General features: G+C 37.1%; 2 protein-coding genes across 5 annotated transcripts in view; one reads left to right on the forward strand and one right to left on the reverse strand.

Annotated features, from left to right (window-relative positions):
- Positions 1 to 21212, reverse strand: part of LOC131434885 (uncharacterized) — a 372492-nt gene that overhangs the window by 137928 nt on the left and 213352 nt on the right. The gene's annotated exons all lie outside the window — the stretch shown is intronic.
- The window catches only part of LOC131434887 (spidroin-2-like), a 126053-nt gene continuing 110098 nt past the window's right edge, over positions 5258 to 21212 (forward strand). For both annotated transcript variants that reach the window (XM_058602127.1, XM_058602128.1), the window contains exon 1: positions 5258 to 5387. The gene's annotated coding sequence lies outside the window, so the exon portion shown is untranslated. The remainder of the gene's footprint in view (positions 5388 to 21212) is intronic.

Below are 21212 nucleotides of genomic sequence, written 5' to 3' on the forward strand. Positions count from 1 at the left end.
TTCCTGTCGCCCTATCCTGATAATATGATTAATCCTAGTCTGTTTGAAAAACATTGGATTTTTCAAGTCCCAGAATCACGACAACGACGGATTCCGACGCCTGAGGCACCTCCAAAAAAGCCTACATGAAAAAAACACCCAACTTCGGCAATCTCAAAGCTTTCCAAGTCTCAGAGAGTCAATTTTTTTCAAAAATTTTTCGAATCTGGCAAGTAATTTTTTCCTAATTCTGAGTTATGCGGTTTCATTTAATGTGAATTTCCGAATTAATGCACATAAACATGACTTGAGAGAGTCCAGTTCAGTTCAACATGACTATTAACAGTCATCAAAACGGTTCGGAATCTGTCAGCAGGTTATAAAGTATTAATTAGGGAGGCCATCGCACAGATTTTATAGAGCATAACATTGAATTGAATAATACTAAATCGATTTAAATACTTAGCTTTTATGCTCGTAGTCAAGTCCGTTCGAGCTCCGAGAGTTTTCCTTGTAGTCAAATCTCCCAAAAGAAAAGAACTTATTCTTCACTATACTAGCTCAACAAATTGAGAGACACGCATTGGAATAAACCGTTTAGGATGTTTTTCGATTAATAGAAAAACTAGTTTTTCCCAAAAAGACAATTTTTCATATGGTTCAAAAAGTGGAATGATTTAAAGTTAAGAGAAGTCTTTAAATCAGCTTTCTGGTAAACATGTTTTTTTATGAAAATTCAGTTATTCCGCAATGAATAAACTATAATTTTGATACCACTTTTCCTAGATAAAATATGTTTTTAAATGATGATTACGTTCTAAATGTATCAGAATTTATTTACGATTTTGAGGCTTTTTATCAACGTAAAAAGTTTATGCACTCTTTTTTACTTTTCTCTTTAGAAAGGTATAAGAATTGCTGTAAAAATCCGGTACATGAAATTTCCGAAATCGATTTGTTTATGCCAAATGTCTTAGAATTAAATGAAAAGTCGAGATTTGGTGTCATCTCAAAAAAAAATTGTTCGAAAAAATCGACTTTCTGGGACTTAAAAAAATCTCAGTTTCCGAAGTCCCAGGAAGTCGATTTAATAAAAAAAAATTCTTTCGAATTCACTAAATCTCTACGTATCATGTTATTCTAAAACTATGAAAATTCCACCAGTTTTTGCAATGACTGAGCGGAAATATATATTGGAGAAGCCAAGTGAAAGAAAAACTAACAGAAAAGATGAATTTTTGGAAAAAGATACGCTCAGAGACAGGGACTCGAACCTGCGTTCTTATGCATTCCGTGCATACGCGCTACCATTTCGCCACTCTGATCTTGTTTTAGCCACTCCAAAACTCGAAACAGACATAGTAGCAACGTACATCGAACATGGTCTACATCCTGGCCGTCACTCGACCGATATCTCACATCCAAACATCTTCACTGTTCATCAAACACTAGTCCTCTCGCTTTATACCTATTTCTCCGATCAAGCATTGAGTAGGAGAGTGTATTTATAATCGCTTATCACCTTCTTTAATGGTGCCACTCGCTGGCTGGACATCAGGTTCGAGTCCTGTCTCTGAGCGTATCTTTTTCCAAAAATTCATCTTTTCTGTTAGTTTTTCTTTCACTTGGCTTCTCCAATGTATATTTCCGCTCAGTCATTGCAAAAACTGAACTTAGTCATGGCGGCTTTACGTCAAACTAAAATTAATAAATCGTTAGATTAAGATGTTTTTTTAGATAAGCATTACTCTGGCCAATAAAAAAAAGTAACGCAATTATTGTTCTCAAACGTATTTACCGGATGAACGATAGGAAAGAGATATCTTTCCGCGAATTCGCACTTCAGGAATGTTATACTTTTTTTTTTCGAATCTGATTCGCTTCAGGTAAAGCTAAGCTTATAAAACATAATGCTAGCTTGGTTGGCTGATTCCCGTGATTGTTTGTGAATAACAAAAATGAGTCTACGTAGACATTGCACAATGTCAGATGTTCGAGTCTCGGAGTCTTTGAGAAAAAAATCCTGCGCTCAATACTTGGCAGCAAAGAAGAGAATGGAGAATGGCACAGACGCATGAATCAGTAGCTGTATCAAGTATACAAAGATGCGGACATTAAAAGGCTTATAAAACACGGCAGACTACAGTTGGCTGGACATGTAGCAAAAATGTCGGAAGAGATAATGGCCTACGTGATGCTCAGCAGAGAACCTGGGAGAAGTCGTCGACTGCGGGGTAGATCTCGCACTCGCTGGTTGTGCGCAATCGAAGAGGATGTACGCGCAGAGGGCGTACAGAGCGACTGGAGAACGGCGGCTTGAAATCGAGTATCCTGGAAAGTTACAAATCGTTTGATAATGTTCCGAAGACGGGATGTGCTCCATTAAAGTAAAGTAAGTGAGTAAAAAATATCGAATTAATCTCCGGAAGCTTCTACCTGGGTGCAATTTTTGAAGAATTAGCAATTATCGAGCTACAACAATTTAATTTGTCTTTATTCAAACCGGTATCTCTGTGAAAACTTAATGGTTCGCCATACTGAAGACAAGTAAAAAGTAAAAAAAGTTCCATCTAAATTGGAGGTCAATCGTGATATTGTTATATGTTTGGCTGTTACTTTTCATAATGGATAATTGACATTTCATCGGACGTTTCCATCTAGTTTTGCCTTTCTCATATAGAAAGGTTATGCAATCACTGTGAAAACCGACTTTTGAACCGTGGCCCGGAGGGCCGAGTGTCATATACCATTCGACTCAGTTCGTCGAGTACACAAAATGTCTGTGTGTGTGTATGTGTGTGTGTGTGTGTATGTGTGTGTGTATGTGCGTATATGTGTATGTAACGTTTTTTTGCACTAACTTTTCTCGGAGATGGCTGAACCGATTTTCACAAACTTAGATTCAAATGAAAGGTCTTGTGGTCCCATACAAAATTCCTGAATATTATTTGGATCCGACTTCCGGTTCCGGAATTATGGGGTAAAATGTGCAAAAAATTGTGAAAATAAGTGCACTAACTTTTCTCAGAGATGGCTGAACCGATTTTCACAAACTTAGATTCAAATGAAAGGTCTTGAGGTTCCATACAAAATTCCTGAATATTATTTCGATCCGACTTCCGGTTCGAGAGTTATGGGGTAAAATGAGCAAAAAAAAGAAAATATGTGATTTAACTTTTCTCATAGATGGCGCGACCGATTTTCACAAACTTAGGTTCAAATGAAAGTTCCTGTGGTCCCATGCGTTATTCCTGAATTTCATGCGGATCCGACTTCCGGATCCGGAAATATAGGGTAAAGTGTGTTAAAAATTGTACACCATCACTGAAAATAAGGAAAAACCATAAAAAATTTTCTAAATCGACCTCAAATCTTTTCCAATTTGATGGTTTTTATCACTAGACCGTCGAACAAACCGATTTCGGTTATTCTTTTAAGAATCGAAGAAAATTTTTTTTTGCCTTTCTCATATAGAAAGGTTATGCAATCACTGTGAAAACCGACGTTTGAACCGAAGCCCGGAGGGCCGAGTGTCATATATCATTCGACTCAGTTCGTCGAGTACGCAAAATGTCTGTGTGTGTTTGTGTGTGTGTGTGTGTGTGTGTGTGTATGTGCGTATGTGTGTATGTAACGTTTTTTGCCCTAACTTTATGGGGTAAAATGTGCAAAAAAAATGAAAATATGTGTTCTAACTTTTCTCATTGATGGCGCGACCGATTTTCACAAACTTAGGTTCAAATGAAAGGTCCTGAAATATAGGGTAAAGTGTGTTAAAAATTTTATACCATCACTGAAAAGAGCGAAAAACCGTAAAAAGTTTTCTAAATGGACCTCAAATCTTTTCCAATTGATAGTTTTTATCAGTAGACGGTCAAACAAATCTATTTCGATTATTCTTTTAAGAATCGAAGAAAAATAATTTTGAAGAATACCACAGTATTATATATGATATTTTGATTGATATGAGAAAGGCATCGTTACACCACTAGGTGGATTAAAACAGGTTTTTCTAAGTTAGGCGGTCTTTTCCTTTATGCTAAACTGAACATGTAGCACGACAACCGAAAGACCGCCAGGGAGAATGGCTTGTATTGGGTTCTGGAGGAAGCGCGACAGTCATCGACTGCGAGGCTGATGTCCCACTCTCTGAATGCGTATAAAAGATGAAGATGATTTCAAGGGAAGGCTCAAAAGGATGGGGGTTGATGAAAGATGGGGGTTCAAGGGAGGGAGGAAGACTTCAAGGCGAAAAATATTTAATGAAAGGTATGTTATCCACAACATTGAAACTGTAAAATAAATTCTGAGAACGAAGTATGAATTATCAAGTGATTTGCACTTTTATATAATAAATACTCTATTGTTCATGGAACCTGATGTTAAAAAATCTTCCATGGAGGGGAGGGTCAAAAAACAATCAACACCCCTTCTGCGTACGGGCCTGGGTAAAGTAGATCTAAAAAATTGTCATAGTGAGAAAAAAAACACTTTTCTCTTAGCGCTATTCTATCTCACATAATTTTACAATCTTCATGTTATGGAGTCATAAGTCTATAGTATAATAATCAGTAAAAGAGTACATCAATAAAACACTGGAAGCTCAAGAAAGTGCAACACCCACGTTGCATTAGTATTAGCATTAGTGCGGCAGTTAAGCTAAAAAATATCGCTAGCTTTCAACTGTTCCTCCTTTGGCTTGCCTTCTCGGTTGAACTGGAATATTTGCAAACAACCTGATGAAATCGCCAGTTGAACCAGCTCATTCTCAACTTTGTTCAGATTATTCACCACCTATGAGAATTGGTTTCATTCATTCAGCACGATGAACCCGTCGGGCGGGAGAACAATAGCAAAAGTAAGCAGTCAGTTTAATTATTCCAGTGCTTCTAACCATGGTCACACTTTTTTGTCATGATCATTAGTAAAGTTGTTCCCTGGTCGACTGCAGTTGACAAAAACTGGTAACGTGACCGTCGTATTTTTTATTGTTTCCCTCGTGGGGACCATGAGCGTCACGACACTACTCACAAAAAAACTGAACGAATCTGGTGTTGTGGCTGAGAACAAAACGCACAATAATGACTCAAATGAAAGGCGAACACCAAAATCTCGGCAGCATGCAGTCTCCGCTGCCTGTCTGTCTGTCTGTCTTTCTGTCTGCCTATCTGCTTGAGTGCCCGTGCGCTTATTTCTGCAAAAGCACGAGGTCAACTGGCCTATAGGCAAAGTATCCACGCGATATAGTGGGCTATGAATGATGACAAAATACGAACGCAATAAACAGTATTGGGTGAAGTGCGACGACGAACAGAACTTAGTTCGTATTTACTAACTTGCTATCGAGTTCATCTTCATGTTTAAAACCTGATATGTTAAAATTAGTGACACGGCAGAAGTAATATTATGTGAGTTCATTGTTTGTTTGTTTATTGATCTCAACGTGTAAAACATTTATAACATATGTGATTGTAAAAATAGTTTAGTAACGCCCAACGAAAAGCTGAAACTGTCGGTGGTGATAGGAAAAATAAAATCGCTTGATCGCTTTCGTTTTCGGTGGAAAGAGCTCGCACAAGAGAAAACAGAACAATTTTTTCCCTACTACGAAAGCTTAATGCAGTTTTTTGGTTTCAACTTTCAATCGTTTGAGCCTTCCGTTGCTCGATGATTCTTGGGAAGAGCTGTGGTGCAGTATTTGCAAATGCTTTGTCAATAAATGAAGTCCAAAGTTTCAACGAGCAGAAAAAATTGTGAAATTGTGCATAGTTCATACCCTAACTTTATAGTTTTATATTCAATGGGCGTCTTGTAAAAGCGAATTGACTTTGTGCTAGTGTACGTTTAACTCACTGAAGAACATTTTTCTCCTGGTTTAATCAATTTACCAAGTAGCTGAATATTGTGATATAAAAACCTATTGAGTTATGTTTGATTAATTTTGATTAAACACTATGAGTACAACTTCGATTGTAATATGAAGAGTTGAAATATTTTCAGTATTGTTTCAGAATAAGATGTATGTATGAAAACGAATGTTGACTTTCACATCAGTGCCCAAAACTTATCTACTTATGCTTGTTTGCATACTCAACTCATTTCTGTAAATCAGATATTCCAGACATAGCATCACAGGTTTTGGTAAGACGTTTTATATATAAGTTTCTTCGGTCACGCTACTAAAATGTGGCCCCAAAACTTTTTTCCGTTTATTTTAGCGGTGCCCATTTCTGGTGAAATGCAGCTGATAGTTGCTTTCCCAATCCCAATGAAATGCAGCTAATAGTTGCTTTCCCAATCAAAGTGCTTTTACGCATTGATAATTTTCGCATCAGTCATTAAAGTTGTTTGGCAATATTTATCAGAGAATGTTATTATTTAGTATATTCTAACAACTACAAACATAGTAATCAGATTTCCTTAGAGTTATTGTTGGTTGATTTTTTATGGGTTAACAGATTTCAGTATGGACCCGACACCGGACGATGAAAATGTACGCTATAATATCAAATAGTAGGTGGACGTACCATACTAAAGGGTGTATCGTTCAAAATCCGCACACATAGATTCCATTCTCAAAATTCGAGCTTTTATCCGATCATCGCCTCGTAACCGAAAGTTTTTGGCATAAAACCCATGCTTTCTCCTTTTTTTCTGAATTCTTTTGGTTGTTTTGGAAGATGCTCCTTCACAACGGGGCTGTCTTTTCTTATTTGACACTGCTCCGGAGTATTTGAGGGATTCAGATCTTTCAACACGAAGTCGATATCATTCGCACGTCCTTCGTGTAGCGGTATGATGCCAAATCCCGATAGAATTTCGCCAGACCGTCGCACAGTGATGTCAAGGGGGCAGAAACAAAAAAATACGTTTTTATTCATATGAATCATTATTGTTGTTATATATTTTACGATATCAATGATCATAATTAGAAAATTGCGAGATATATTTTATTTCTTTCATATAAAGTATATCGCGTACAGACGATGTTTTGTATCTAGACTTCGAAATTGGCAGGAAACGGCTGCAACTGTTCACTAGTAATTGATTTTGTAGCATTTTGCCGCTAATTTTAGACATTGTTTCACCCTCCTCATTTCTGTGCATTAGAAGTATTTCTCAATTGTTCATGCGGTCGAAAATGAAATTGATGCCACAGGTTTAAAACTAAGGAGATGAAAATCATGTCAATATAGTCTGAGCTTAGACATACGTCTCGAACGAGGTGTTCTCTATGTCTTTTTATCCCAAGTAGCAAATGTAACTTATCGAAATTTCAAGAGGTTCTACAATTGTTTTAGAATTATTTTTTATGTTAGATAAGTTCATTATAGTTACTCTCATAGTTATATATTACCGCTTGAGCAACTTGACATGGGCTCACCGAAATAATACCTACAGTGCGTATCACAAATGTCGGATTCACTAAGATGAATGACTAAACTGTATTGTTGTTCAAGTCAACTAGTTTGATAAAAATAAAAACAACTATATTGATAAAAATAAAAACAAAAATTTCTCTTTTCAATATTTACATGTTTATGTTTCCATTTATTTAGATAAAATAAATCATTACGTTGGGTGAACCATTTTCTTTTCAACACACTGTTTTCCTAGATGCTACATTGGAAAATATTGAAGAAAAATTCATCTCAAGAATTTTCATAATAATTGAAAAGGTGTGTATGTTTGATAGCTTTCTTATACATATTTCAAACACTATTTCGATCCTATTTATTGAAAAGAATAGATTATTATTTTCATAGAAATTGATGTTCAATCATCAAAACACGTACATTCAAAGGCGCTTGAAAATTTCAGGCGTACAAAGACATGTTTCACCATAAAAATGCAGTTCGTTGTTGATTTTCTATTTATTAAAACATAAAAGATCAATTCTACAATATGTAGTATTACCATTTAATTATGTGCAGAATATTTTGAAAGTTCCATGTTTGTGTTACGAGCAGTTGTATAGAAAATCAAATGTGAAACTTATTCATTAGAAATTATGTTTGCTATGTTTTTGTAAACATCAATTCAATTTTTGTTTACATTACGAAGTAGTTCCCATGAGTTTCACAATTGTCTTTTCGCTGATTTAATTGCTGCATTTGTAATGGGATCGATGCTTGAGTTTTTGTATTAGTTGCACAATAATTGTGAATAAATGTTCGTAACAACGGAAGAACTTGAAGATATGTTGCACAACAAAGAAAAATTGCGCTTTTTCCATAATACATAATACAGTCACCAGAATAGTAATATGAACTAAATTGATAAATTGCACAATCAGTAGAAAAATACAGGACAGCAACTTAACGTGCTACTTGGGATATGTCCCTCGCTAGTAATTATATTTTACAAAAAAGTGCACCCAATAGTGAGATGACATTTTTTCAAATCACTCAGCACTACATTTAACTCATTCACATAACAAAATATATAAATTTATGCTAAAAACGTTGCATATTCATTTCATGTTTCCAATACAAACAATATGAGTGTTGAATGGATTCCAAGAAATGTCTAATCAATTTCGTTGCATTCGTTTGTGAAATGACAAATTTTTACATCTTTTCACTTCCCCAAGAGTTCTTAGAAAAATTAGAAATTGTAAAATTTGACGGTATCACCAAAAAATTCAAACGATGACTTCGTAACTTTATGCCAAACCACAGATATCAATTTATGCTACCTTCCCTACTTGACGAAGAATATTTTGGATCATTCTACTAAGAAGATACTGATGTATTAAACTTCCGGAACGTAGTTGAACAAATGAAAAGCGACATTTTAATTACAATATACTAGAAAGCATTATCGCACTTTGGGTGAATCGAGTGTTGTTTTATATAATATCAAGATGTAAATATACTAGAGAATCTAAATATATTGATATGAAGGTACTAAACATCAGTTTTCTTTCAGCTGGCGATCGGCAGTGGTCGATGAATTGAATGGTAAATATCTATGCTGGCCGCATCCTTCGGTCCGTGTGGGTCCGCGGGAAACACCCCCAGGCTACGAAGGCCCGGCGGGTGGGCCGCATGCTGGTTTTCAACTGGAGCGGTCTTTCATGGGCGATGATGGTGATGTTAAATGAAAAAAAAGTAAATATTGTGGAAACGGAGTAAAAACAGAGTGTAGGAACAAAATGTCTGAAAACGATAGAGATCTAATTAGTTGCCATCGATATGGTGAAGAGACAGGGAAAGGGGAACGAAAAAGTTAGTGACAAAAAAAAGATCTTGTTAGTTCCAATGAAGATGGAGGACAGGGACGGGGATCGAGAGAATCGGGCGGATGTTAGAGTCGAACCTGGAGGTGGAGATTATACTTTCTGAATGAGATATAACAGATTACACTTGTATATCAATGTGTTTAAAGTACTGGTATATAAGAAGCATATATAATCTATCACGACTCACCAACACATCCCGAACCGAAACCTCAGGCGGTATACAACGGGCCCTAAGGGATTCCAGTAGCATCAACCTGGCTCGATGTCCTGATAACCGTCGCCACAGGTGCGTTGAAAGTGTAGTGATTTGACATGAGCCGCGACATAACACGAATGAAATCGCGACTCACGTTCATTCCCCTGAACCAAGGTTTCGTCGATACCCTAGGCATAATGGAATGTAGCCATCGTCCCAGTTCGCCATTGCTCCATGAAGTTTACCAACTTTCGAGAGTTTTCTGGATAAAGATACTGAAAAATTCATTGAAGCAGATTGGTCTTTCATAAATATCACCTTTTAATGCGCCCACCTTAGCCAATGAGTCTGCATGTTCATTTCCAGGAATGGAACAATGCGAAGGGACCCAGACTAACGATATTGAATAAGACCGTTCAGATAAAGTTCGCAAGTGTCCCCGTGTTCGCAAGTGGGGGATACTTTCCTGGCTTCTTTGCCCGGAGAGCTTCTATTGAACTTAGACTGTCCGTGACAATGAAGTAATGGTCTTTGGGCAAGGTTTCAATGATCTCGAGGGTGTACTGAATTGTAGCTAATTCTGCGACGTAAACTGAAGCCGGATCACTGAGTTATGGTTTCTCCCTCTAGTTGAAGCTGTAATTGTGCTGGTTCACGCTTCCTTGAAAATAGCTCAGTTTTCTCCGTAGAGAACTGAATACCCATTTGAAAAGCCCATGTTGACAAGTTGTCGAGGGTATCTTGCCATGGTCCTTGGAGATGTGCAGCTTTGGGTCCTATAATAGACACAACGCTGTCGTCGGCAAGTTGTCTTAGCGTGCAAGATGTGTTGATTCCATTTGAATTTCTGTTCAGAGCAACGCAAGACAATCGTTCGTTCCTTTGCCGCTGCGGAAACCAAATTGTGTATCTGAAAGTAAGCCATTTGTCTCGACCCAATTGTCTAGACGAAACAGAATCATTTTTTCGAACAATTTCCGGATACAGGTAAGCATAGCAATCGGCCGATACGAATTGTGATCGGAGGCTGGTTTCCCTGGTTTTTGAATGGCGATAACTCTTACTTGTCTTCAGTCATGTGGAACAATATTATCCTCAAGATGCCTATTGAACAAATTCAATAAGCGCCTTTTGGCAGAGTCAGGCAAATTATTCAACCAGTTGAATTTAATTTTTCTAACCCCGGAACTTTATTGTTACACGATAAAAGCGCAAGTGAGAACTCGACCATCGAAAAAGGTGTTTCGTTTCTGTTTGATGAGGCGACGCGCATGATCGTCTGTTCCGGAACAGAGTCAGGACATACTTTTTTAGCGAAATCGAATATCCAGCGGTTAGATTATTCCTCGCTTTCGTTCGTGGTGTTTTTGTTGCGCATTCGTCGGACTGTGTTCCAAAGAGTGCTTATTGATGTTTCTCTCGATAATCCGTCTACGAATCGACGCCAATAACCGCTTATCTTCGCTTTAATCAAGCTTTTCAGTTTAGCGTCTAATGCCGCGTAGTTTCTAAAATTATCAGGTGTTCCGTTTTTTCCTTAACTCGATAAATGATAAATGAAGCTCTCTCCGCGTTTAATTCTGAGCACTCTTTGTCCCACCACGGGTTGGGAGGACGGATGTTAGTTTTCGCGCCGGGTACACGTTTCGTCTAAGCTTGAGTCACGGTGTCGAGAATCAAGCCAGCCAAAAACGTGTACTCTTTCTCCGGAGGTAGTTCTTGTGTTGTTTCTAGTTTCTCAGCGCCATCCCGTACCGTGTGAGTTGAAGTCTCCTAAAATCAACGTCGGTGCAGGAAGGAGCTCAATGATATCACTGAGCCGCTGATACCCAACCGAGGCTCTTAGGGGAATGTAGATGGAAGCAATGCAAAGGTCCTTGCCTTTGATTGTGACATGACATGCGACAACTTTAATACCTGGCATCGATGGGAGGTTAATGCGATAGAAAAAATAGCACTTTTTGATCCCCAAAAGTACTTCTCCATAGGAATCATCTCGATCCAGACGAATAATGTTAAAATCGTGGAAGTTTAAGGATATTTCAGAAGTTAGCCAAGTTTCACACAATGCAAATGCATCACATTTCAGATTATTTTGTAGAAATTTGAAAGGATCTATTTTTGGGATGATACTTCTACAATTCCACTGTATAACAGTGATTGTATCCGTGACCTCGGTGAGAGACTTAGCTATCGAAGGATACGATCGCTGAAAGAAGGGGCGATTTTGCAGTCAACTACTTCAAGAATGTTTTAACTGTAGGAATAAAAGCCATTATCAAGCTTTTAAGAGGTTCAGAAATATTGAAAGTAGACATGATCCAGTCCACAATATAAGAGAATTTAACAAACCCAGTATCTGGTAAATTTTCTGACTGATCTTTAGGGACTTTCGGGGATTTTGAAGTTCCAGGAAGTGATGGAAATTCTTACTCGGAATTTAATTTTCCAAGGCCTGGAGCTTTTTTCTCCGGTTTTTTGCCATCACCTTCAGTTGTTTTAATTTTTTTAAGACCCATCAGAAGATACCTTCGAACCCTTACTAGGGAGCTGACAATAGAATACGGAATGACCTTGAAAACGGAATTAAACAATTCACCGCACTATTGGAGAAACACGAATTTGCGTCCGATCAGCCCGATAGTTACAGTGGAACTGAATTGTTTTTTGATACCAGACACCGTGAAATTGGTGTTTCCCACCTCATTTCTAATGACGTGATAAGTCAAATCTATATTCTTAAAGTACTTGTGCAACACATTCCCGCACACGCACTCTTCTTTCTTTGGCCGTCTACTTATAAGTTTTGATACCGATTTACAAATTTTTTACCTTCTTCCGATGGTATAACACTTTTTAAGCACTTTACCCTATAATTCCGGAACCGAAAGTCGGATCCATACGAAATTCAGATGTTCTTAAAAGACCAAAATACCATTCATTTGAATTTAATCATGTAAAAATCGGTTACGCCACCTATGAGAAAAGTTAGTACACATATTTCAATTTGGTTCATATTTTGAATTCAGAAATATTGTATGGGACCATAAGAATTTTCATTTGAATCTAAGGTTTTGCACATGTTACCCCATAATTCAGGAACCGGAAGTCAGATCAAAATATAATGAGATATTTTGTATGGGACCCCACGACCTTTCACTTAAATCTCAGATTGTGAAAATCTGTTCAGTCATCTGCGAAAAAAGTTGGTGCAAAATACGCACATACACACACAGATATTTTACGTATTCGACGAACGAGCGTACACCGGGCCTCGGTGAGAAAGTCGGCTTTAACAGTCACTGCATAACCTATTGGAATGAACAGTTCTCTAGTCTCTTTGATTTGTCAATAGTGATTATTATTTATATATAAAACTACGATCTTAAAATTTTGTGTTTTGATCACTATATTACATGATAATTATTTTCCTCTAACTGCAAATGAAATGCAATCAAAAATATACTATTTCTAACCTACTAAGATACGATTTTACATAAAAATAATCTGAGATATAGTCAGATACAATCGATTAAAATGTTTGATATAAAATGTTGATATTATAACAACTATTTTCTAGACAATTTTATCAGACAAAAAACTATAAGCTATGCTTCATACTCGCCTTTAAATTTTGTATTTTTTGTCATACAATGAACACACTTTTACATGGTTTACAAGAAAAACCATGTGCTTTTAAAAAATCGATATTAAAATGATAAAAAAAAATCTATCTTAATATATAGGGTAGCGCAAAAGAAAATGACTCATTTATTATATAAATTGATAAAAGCACCGAAATTATAGACAAAAAAACTAATCAGCAATAAAAAGTAGTTGAATGAAGGATTTAAAAACAATATTCAACAAACGATGCCCATTAGTTGATATGCAATTTTCAAGCCGGTTTAAACAATTATTGGTCTTTTTTCAACGTATCGGTGTCAATTTCTCTCGTTTCCTAACAAGCGCGTATCAAACTTGTTCAACAGTCAGTACGTGGCCCCGAGGTCACAGAACCTGTTTTTCACCCACAGCTTCACAGTATTACTTTTTTTAAAAAAACGAGTTATAAATAAAAACGCGGAGAACTTCTATTTTTCAATGCCGTGTTCGGTTTCTTCTTCCCTTGTTTGGTTCCAGTGTAACCGGAGAACAAAGTGTGCCAGGTTCACTTGCGCCACCCTGTATATGTCACTGAAAATGTAATGAGGTGGAGAATGTAATTTAAAAGTTCGTTTCACGATTCTCTCCAAAAACATATGGTTTCCCTAGCAACAGATGTTAGTTTTTTAAGTTTTTTAAGTTTGTGGAATGTTAAATTTCTTCAATTTTATTTTTACAACGACATAGATTGAGTGTTTAATCGTATATATTAGATTATAAAAGCAAATCAACATTCGTATACATAAGCAGTAGATAATTCTACAAAAATGCAAACGGCAATTAAAAAAAGTTATTTTTGTGGACAAAGCAGACATGGAACTGAACAAAATCATATTACAGCGAAATGATGGAAGTTGCTAATGAGCAGCGAGTAAGAAATTACTTGAGCTGCCGCAAAAAAAAACTGTGCTCCATTTCGAAATGGAATGATACGAAAAAAAACGTGGGTTAACTCAACCCCATTGTATACTGAAAGTTATTATGTGAATAATTTCAAAAAATTATGTTACATTCAGTGGAAAATGATGATTTCTGTTCTCACAACACTGATAGAAATTTTACTTTTTGTCATGCACATATTTGGAGCAATAAAGCCCAATAGAGTTGATTGCTGTTTGTGATTCTCATACGCGTACCACCATCTTTTGAAACGATTACTAGAACAAAACAAGCACAATTATCGAAATTTTAAAAACGACTGAACTAACATGAGAAATAATTAAAATTACGAAACAGTTCTTAAATTTTCGATAAACTTTAAAAGCAAAACTAAGCGGTAATTTAAAAAAAACATGCTCATTTATTGAAAAATCAATGCAATCAAATTCTAGATTAAATTTTAGATTCAACTTATGTCTACTTCATATTACTCTTTATTTACATGTCGTGTACATTTCACCATTTCTCTGTGTTTTTAAGTTAACATAGAAATTCCATTACATTGAATTTTCAGATATTTTTTCTGAGTAGCATAACCTACCAATCCCAGTATTAAGCCTAATTTCGAGAAATTCTTTCGTGTTTCCCGGACACAACTCAGGAATTCTGTAGACCTATCATTTAAATCTAAATTTGAGTTAATCGGTTAAACCCAGAGAAGCCAGATCTGCAAAGGACTGGGGTCCACTAGGAGATTGATAGTACCTATTAGCTCTCTCCGGACAGTACCAGCCTGTGGAATCCGGCGGAAAAAATTAACCAAGAATAGATCCTGTGTTCCTGCTTCCATGTCTTAAAAGGCGACAATTGCAGGAGTTTCTTTTTCCTTTCAGTTATCAGATATTTTCAACGATTCGCTTCTGATTACTCTATTTTACCAAATTATCTCTTCATTCATCCAATCAATTTCCGTCTAGCTTCGAAGAAAAGTTTTATTTAGAATGTTTTCTTCTTCCATGTTATTGATTGTCTATCAGGATTATAAATTGAATGATAAAAATCAACTATTGCGCAAATCCGTTGATATTACAAAGTAATAACAGAGATAACATATATCGGTATATTGAATACATAGTAAAAAATATTTTATATCATATTTCAAACAATAAATTAATATTTTCCTCGGTAGCCGGCTGCCCAGATCAACCAATATAACCAATTAATAATTTTAGTAAATAATTAAAATAATAAAGCGGAAATAATAAAGAATCAAGACGCGTGTGAAATCTGTTGACCTTTATTTGGTGATTTAAAATGATTTTATAACAACTGTTTAGAATACCTTATGATAAAAAAAGAACCGGAATTTTCATTTTAAAATTTCCGCGCTTGTCCAATCGGTAAACTTTTATTCTCTCAACGTTGGCAACACTTTTATACACATTCTGTCAAATTTTGATGCATATCGTATGATTAGTTTTTGTTTGGCGTCTATACAAAGAAGTTGAAAAATTTTCGTGTGGCGATTTTTATAATGGATGAAAATTTAGAACAACGTGCGTGCATCAAATTTTGTGTTGCAAATGGATTTAAGTGTTCCGAAACGTTGAAAATGTTAGAAAAGGCCTTTGGTGAATCGTGTCTAGGAAAAACACAGGCATACGAGTGGTATAAACGCTTCAAAGGTGGTCGTACAAGCTTGGATCATGATGAGATCCCTGGCCGCCCAACAACATCTGTTACATTGAATCGGCGAAGCAGATCGTGTTGTAAAATCGTTCTGTACCGATTAGAGAGATTGATGTGGGCATCTCTTATGGATCAGCCGAACACATTTTAACTGATGTTTTGGGTTGGTACCAAAAAAGCTGAATTTCATTCGAAAACAGCGTCGTGTTGATGTGGCCAAAGAGATGATTTGCAACGCAGATAGTGACCCCACATTCATCGAATGCATCATAACTGGTGATGAGGTGTGGATCTATGAATATGACGTCGAAACCGCACAACAATCGACCGAATGGCGCTTCGAAGACGAGCCGAAACCATCCATTATAAAAATCGCCACACGAAAATTTTTCAACTTCTTTGTATAGACGCCAAACAAAAACTAATCGTACGATATGCGTCAAAATTTGACAGAATGTGTACAAAAGTGTTGCCAACGTTGAGAGAATTAAAGTTTACCGATTGGACAAGCGCGGGAATTTCAAAATGAAAATACCGGTTCTTTTTTTATCAATGCAATGAATCAACTATGTTGTCTTAATCCTATTCACTCGTTTATTTTGTATCACGTAATATCATTTATAAAAAATAGGGAAGTTTTTATTCTTTACGCGGTAGTATTGCAAATTTTTCTTCATTTTCCTCGAATAAGAGCTGTGAATCAAGACTTCCCGGGACTTCAATATAGGATATTGTTGAAACGTTCACTCGGGAAGTGAAACGTTCGCGCGCGAATAATACCAATACTGAAATTCTTACTAACAAATATTCTTCTCCCGTGACACTTACGGCCTCTAGTAACAACAAGTGTTGGACTAACATCGCTTCCTATTCCTTCGACGATCTACGTTCGGGCCTGGCGGGCGCCGGTACTGATCATTGAATTCTGGGAGTACCAGAAGATGTACATTGAAGGATGATTTACCAGTCCCAGGTCGATCATCTAGGAACTCCCTGTACAATTTCAGCTAATCCCAATCAGTAACGGAATAGCAATCAGGGGTGGTCGCTCAAGCTCAAACCCAGATAAGCCAGATCTGCAGATTTGTCTGTAAATTTGCATATTTTGTACATAGTGCTGCAGACATTTTTTGTTGTGCAGACTTTTGCAGACTTTTGAAAATCGAGTTTTTTGCAGACTTTCGTCAAAATTTACAGACTTTTGAAATTGTCGCGACCTTTTTGTTTTTTTTTCTCACCAAATCAGTTTATCGTATCATACTTTATAGAGAAATGACTGCCAGCAAGACATACTTGCAGATTTTCGTTCGGATATACAGACTTTTCCAACCCTGTCTGAAGATATTTGAAATTTTTACCTGGCATCTCTGGTTAAACCTTCTCGGAGAAATGTGAGTGAGTTCCGCTTTGGACTTTTTGACTATCATTTACGATACTTCCGACGTAAGATCTGCAACTAACATCATCTTACAAGACCAGTGAGCTTGAAAATTTTATTCACAATTTTTTAGGAATTAGATCTCTTCCATAAAAATAAAGTATTATTCCATAAAAATAAACTATTGATTTCACAGTTTTTTCTCTCATCACTTTGTAATTCCAAAACCGAAAGTCAGTCCTTATGAAATAAAAAAAACTTCTATGGGGCAAGAGTGTCTTTTATTTGAGCTAATGTTTGTTAATGTCGGTTCAGCTATCTCAGAGAAAAGCGAGTGCATATTTTATCATATACTCACATACACAATGACATTTCTAAGAACAGATTTGAATGGTCTATGGAACTAGGCCCTCCGAGCCAAGTTCTAAAATCGGGTTTCACAGTGATTGTAAAGCTTTTCTTTGTGCGAAAGCAAAAAAGGCAATACTTTTTAATTATATCATCACAATAATTCGTAATTAATGCAACAAACATTGAACATATGTAGCAAACCTACATGTTTACCATTAAGTGTTAAGTTTTCCAGCTCCAGCATGAATTTAGATGATGCAATTGAAATTTGAAACCTCGGTAAACCTTGTATAACTTTCAAATTTCCTAAGAATAACTTTCATTAGATTATATCAAAGATTAGAAATTAACTTCGCTCAATAAGCCGTACTGTTTGTAATAAGTCTTTCCCCGAATTTTTATCACTTCAGTCCACGATGTATGTAGACTTGTGTCTCGGTGCACCAATCAGCAAAAAAGGAAAATAATTTCGTTTTGCTTAAGTACCAATAAAAAAAAACATGCGCTAGCAACGGTTCCATTTCGCATATCACACTCATTCAAAACCGTCGTTCGATTGATGGCTGTGAAGTGTGCGCTTAAAGAAGCAATAAACTGCTTCGCCTCCGGGAATGAGCACTCATCAAATTGCAAGCTAACGTGCGCAATTTAGACTTACACTTAACGTGTTTCTGATTTGATGAAGATTATTCGGAAAGCACATAGTTCTAAATTTATCACGGAAATAAATTTCCCGAATAACAATAACCTTCCTTCGCGAACGAAATTGACAGAACATGTCATTGATTTTTCACGATTTTCCTAATGAAGACTAAGACTAGTATATTATTATTATTATTAATTTCGTTTATTTATATCCGACATTAACCTACAAAGTCGTCTACCCGGTTTAGCAAGCTAGGGCTTATAATCTCTCATGAAACTATACGAGACAGAGGAACGGGTTGAAACAATATACAACATCGTATATTATGTGAGCAAACATTTTGCATACACGAACATTCTTTAGTTGGGTCATGTTTAAACAATGCTACGATTTTCAGTTCGACCCAATCCAACATTGTCGCATCGAAACCACGACAGGCGGAAAGCACTCTGTCACGACTCGCATTCTCGGGGGGATGTGGGTTGACAACAATAAACGCTGAAAGACCATTACCGGTTGCTAGCGCATCAGGATCCTCTCCTAGAATCTGGTCAGGGCGAACGGTTGATTTTCTCTTGATTCTACACCCACTGCAGAGTAGCATAATTCTTTAATCCCACGCAGAACAACATTCTCCAATCTAAACTTCCATCCAGAGTACCGCATGTTACAAGTACAAAAACAGCCTGTTCCGGTTGCGAGTCAAGGGTGAACGTTTATAGAAGCGACTATGGAAGACCTGGTTGCCAGAATCAGGAACATGACTGCTTAGAAAATCAAAAAAGCATCATCTCATCAACACAAAATTTGATGCTCTAAAATTTGGTAACATAAACAGATTCGGTAGCTCACGTCCTAACCGTTAGCTATCAAGAAACGAGTTTCAAAAATTCCAATGTTTGTGATAAAATCGCTTTTGCTGTATGAAATGCACAATTCTGACTTTCATTGTTTCAGTTGTGAAAGTTTTATGGTAGTTAAATTTTGTCTCTCATCTACGAAAAAAATAATAATGTGGGGTTTGTGTTTAATTCTATAATGTATATAAAGGAATTTTCATTTAAGCCTTATATACGACACGATGAAGATATTCATTCTACTTAACCTTTCTTATACATTTAGAGGTTAGCCAAATTTTGTGCTAGGGCACATAACCGTTTTTATTATTTTTACGTTTAGTCTTTGACTTATCAGTGCAGAGCAGTTCAAATTGAACTGCTTAGTGCTTAACTAAGCCGATGGTCGAAAACACGTTTTCGTTCGGCACGTCAGAAAAGACTGCACTTCGTTGCAAAACAAAAAGTGTTCTGTAAGTAGCAGAAACTTTACGTCAGCTTAGCGGTTCAAATTGAACTACCGAGTTTAGTACTAAGCAGTTCAATTTGAACTGCTCTGCACTGATGAGTCAAAGACGAAACGTAAAAATAATAAAAACAGTTATGTGTCCTAGTACAAAATTTGGCTAACTCCTAAATGACCAAACCTGCATCGGCTAGAAATAGTCGAAAACACGTTTTCGTTCGGCACGTCAGAAAAGACATTGCACTTCGTTGCAAAACAAAAAGTGTTCTGTAAGTAGCAGAAACTTTGCGTCTGCTTAGCGGTTCAAATTGAACTGCCGAGTTTAGCACTAAGCAGTTCTATTTGAACTGCTCTGCACTTTCTTATACGCTACTTTTCTATGACGACATTAGCTCTAAGATGCATTGTAATAATATCAACTTCAAAATGATATCGTTTGACAATCAAGTTTTTTTTTTATTCAATAATATATTATAATATTAAGGCACACTGCTTAAGCTCTAAGATGCCAAGGGTATTTACTAATCTTAATTACGACTAATTTAAAACTAGAATAGTATCATTATGTAATGTAGTATCGGGGTAGCGGATTCTCGACAATTCAGCTTTCAGCAGGCGAGGTGAATTGAATATTGGGTGAGGGTCTTCCAAATGGCGAATATCCATGTTGGCCGCATCCTTCGGTCCGTGTGGGTCCGCGGGAAATACCCCCAGGCTACGAAGGCCCGGCGGGTGGCCCGCATGCTGGTCATTGACTGGAGCGGTCTTCCGGTGATGGTGATGTTACGGAAGAGAATGAAAAAAAAAAGAAGTAAATATTGTGGGAAACGGGGTAAAAAAGGGGTGTGGGAACAAAATGTTTGAAAACGACAGAGATCTAATTAGTTGCCATCGAGATGGTGAAAAAACAGGGAATGGGGAACGAAAAAGTTAGTGACAAAAAAAAGATCTTGTTAGTTCCAATGAAGATGGTGGACAGGGACGGGGATCGAGAGAATCGGGCGGATGTTAGTGCCGAACCTGTAGGTGGAGATTATACTTTTTGAGCGAGGAATAATACATTACACTTGTATATCAATGTGTTTAAGGTACTGGTATATGAGAAGCATATATGAACTATCCCGACTCGCCAACACATCCCGAACCGGCACCTCAGGCGGTCTACCTCGGGCCCTGAGGGATTCCAGTAGCTTCGACCTGGCGTCACGATACTCTACGCACGACCACACGACATGCTCGATGTCCTGATAACCGTCGCCACAGGTGCAGAGCCCGTTCTCCACGATCCCGATACGCCGGAGATGTGCGTTGAATGTATAGTGATTTGACATGAGCCGTGACATAACGCGAATGAAATCACGACTCATGTTCATCCCCTTGAACCAAGGTTTCGTCGATACCTTAGGGATAATGGAGTGTAGCCATCGTCCCAGTTCGCCATTGCTCCATGAAGTTTGCCAACTTTCGAGAGTTTTCTGACGAGAGATACTGAAAAATTCATTGAAGCAGATTGGTCTTTCATAAATATCACCTTCTAATGCGCCCACCTTAGCCAATGAGTCTGCCTTTTCATTGCCTGGAATGGAACAATGCGAAGGGACCCAGACTAACGATATTAAATAAGACCGTTCAGATAAAGTTCGCAAGTGTTCCCGTATTTTCCCCAGGAAATATGGGGGATACTTTCCTGGCTTCATTGCCCGGAGAGCTTCTATTGAGCTTAGACTGTCCGTGACAATGTAGTAATGGTCTTTGGGCAAGGTTTCAATGATCTCAAGGGTGTACTGAATAGCAGCTAATTCTGCGACGTAAACTGAAGCCGGATCATTGAGTTTGTGAGAAGCGGTGATGTTTTGATTGAAGATGCCGAAGCCTGTGGACT

Source organism: Malaya genurostris, chromosome 3 (genome assembly GCF_030247185.1).
Source record: "Malaya genurostris strain Urasoe2022 chromosome 3, Malgen_1.1, whole genome shotgun sequence".
Lineage (NCBI taxonomy): Eukaryota > Metazoa > Arthropoda > Insecta > Diptera > Culicidae > Malaya > Malaya genurostris.